Source organism: Myodes glareolus, chromosome 9, assembly GCF_982192425.1.
Source record: "Myodes glareolus chromosome 9, mMyoGla1.1, whole genome shotgun sequence".
In the NCBI taxonomy this organism is placed as follows: Eukaryota; Metazoa; Chordata; class Mammalia; order Rodentia; family Cricetidae; genus Myodes; species Myodes glareolus.
Window position 1 is genome coordinate 8381789 of NC_142034.1, and position 2763 is coordinate 8384551.

Consider the following 2763-nt stretch of genomic DNA (forward strand, 5'->3'; position numbering starts at 1 on the left):
CCTCTTGGCCCCGTGAGCCTGGCTCTGATACTTTAAGACACATGCTCCTGGGGCCTGATGCTCTTGCCCCAAACTTCCATGTCTAACATGCTAGACCACGGTTTGTTCCAGGTCTGACTCTCCTGGCGCATGTTCTGAAGTCCGATGTTCCTGGATTCTGATGCTTCTGACCCTGAGCTCCTGGGACCCAGTGCTGCTGACCTGGGCCTGATGCTCATGATCCTGTGTTCCCAGGGCTCTAATGCTGCTGACCCTGTACTCCTGGTTCTGATGCTTCTGGTTCTGATGCTCCTAGCCCCATGCTCCCAGCCTTGTGTTCCCAGGGCTTGACACTCCTGGGTTCCAGACGAATAAGTCTCAGCCCTATGGACGTCACCTGTTTTATGCTGGGAATCTTCTGCCTGCTTCTTTCAAACACTTACACAGGGTTGCAAGTTCAGTCTCAGCGGACAGTGTCCAGCCTCTATTCGCCAGCAGACTTGTTCTCTTGTACCCCTAGGGACACTGACGGGATGAAAGTTGGGACATCCATCCCCTTCCTAGGAACCCGTGCTCCCACCAAGCCCCTCCCCACAGGTTCTCTGATCTCAGAAGTACCTTCCATGTATACCTAGATTCTGTCTCTGCTCCTGAAGAAGATTCCTGTGTGGGGACAAAAGAGAAGCAACAGCTGGAGGGAGTGTTCTCCGGGGGCCCATCACACCCTGGGGCTGAGCCTGCTGGACAGAGTAGTGCCTCCACTCCCAACTTCTCTCTGCTGTCACCCTGAGCTGTCACTCCTGAGGAGGCAGGAGTGACAAAAGGCCCTATCCTTCCATGAGCAGGCAATCGTGGCAGGCATGAGCAGGCAGGACGTCAGGCTTGGTAGTGCACAATTGTAACCACAGTATTTATTCAGGAGTATCGTGAGTTGGAAGACAGCCTTATAGTCTCACTCAGTGAACCAATTAAATAAACAAAACCCCAGGGACAAAACCAAACACAGTTCAACACAAAAGCTGGATCTGTCTTTAAAACACAGTCTTTAAAACTCGAGCCACACATGCAGGATGCAGGATGCAGGATGCAGGATGCTGAGGCTAGGGGATCTCCAGTCCAGGACAGGTATGAGATAGAGAGTCCAAGGTCCACCTGGGCAGTGTAATGAGAACAGCCCAGACAGAAACCCCCAAGTGGAATCTGGTGCTCTTGGATCTCTCCTGAGGCCTGGGAACCAGGGGAGGCCTCTTTCACTGGCCCAGCCCCTGTGCCTTCATTGGCTGAGCTAATTGCCCATAGGTCTGCATTTCCCATTGAGTTAGGCTGGGTAGAGTCAGAGGGACCCAAGGCTAAGGAAGCAACTGACCCAGTAAAGAGTAGGAAGGGGAAGATCTGTTTTCACGTCCTGTCTCATGATGTTCCTCTCTTTTAATTTTTTTCACCCTCTGCCCCTCCCCCGCTCCCATTTTCATGTATGTGTGTGTGGTGTCTAGCCGTGTATGCATGTTTTGTTTTGTTTTGTTTGTGTAAAAATGAATGGAGGCCCAGGTTGACCAATCCTTCCTCTTCCTCATTCATCCATAGAGGAAGGGTCTCTCAATCAAACCCAGAGCTCGATCATATGGCTAGCAATTAAAAGCATTCCCCTGTCACATATGTGGCTTTCTGGGTATCCAAACTCTAGTCCTGGGCTGCACACGTATGTGGTTAAGTGCTTAACCACTGAGCCATGGAACCATCTCCCATACCCCTCATCCCAACACTGAGGGTTTGCTGTGAGGCCAGAGGATTGACTTTTGACAGCTGCGTTCCCAGGACACCCACTGTTCTCCTAGTGTCCCATTATGTGAGTCCATGGTGGCACTTCACAGTCTGCATAGACATTTGGTGGGGAGCTAAGAAGACACCTAAGCAGGAGGCAGCCTTTGGGATGCTCTCCAGCACAGGCCTACACACCCTACCTGCCTCGGTCCAGATCCTGCATGCCAGCCAGGTCTGGGAGACTAGGGAAGACTGCTGTGTCTCAGGGATGTGAACCACCCATATGGCTTCTGATTTGAGACTCCGCGATGTGTCAAGATCCTATTGCTTTGAACTAAGGCAGTGATCACCGGGCTGTTAGAAATTACTAGACGTTTCCCAGTCAGCCTTCCTCATAGGTCCAACGCATTTACCCACATCAGTGAATCCGTTTAAAATGGGAGTCCCCGGGGAAGATGCATAAAGTTGTCAGTTTTGGATTTTGGCATTAGCAGCTGCCTGCTGGATCATCGTGTTCGGAAAGGTTTTGAAGCTGTGTCTCAAGTCAACAAGAGATAAACTACTTCCTCTCGGGGAGACATATTGCTGCGATCCGTTTGTCACTCCAGTCCCAGGAGGTAATCCCCGTCTCAAACTTTCTGTGTGGAGCCCCAGCCTGATGCTATGTTGGGTAAAGGTTCTCAAATGATTCTGGGGACTCTGTAATGCCTGTAAGGCTCCCTCTCCAGCTGCAGTGCAGCCTTATACAGGGGGCATCTTGCTGGCAAGCCTGCTCCCAGGAGCTAATCTGCATGGGCAAAATGCCTTCTCAAATTAGCAGGGCTCTTGGATAAACTGTCACCACCAGCCTGGTCCCAAACATGGCTGTGGCCCATCTAGTATGGATGCTGTGACACCTGCCTGTTCCCATCCCCTCCTCCCTCCTTCCTGCGAAGTCAGGGCCACAGGTGCACTGACTCCGCCTCCACCCTCAGAATCTCAGCCCCAGCTTGCTAGCTAGCAGAGAAATTCCCCCGGGAGACA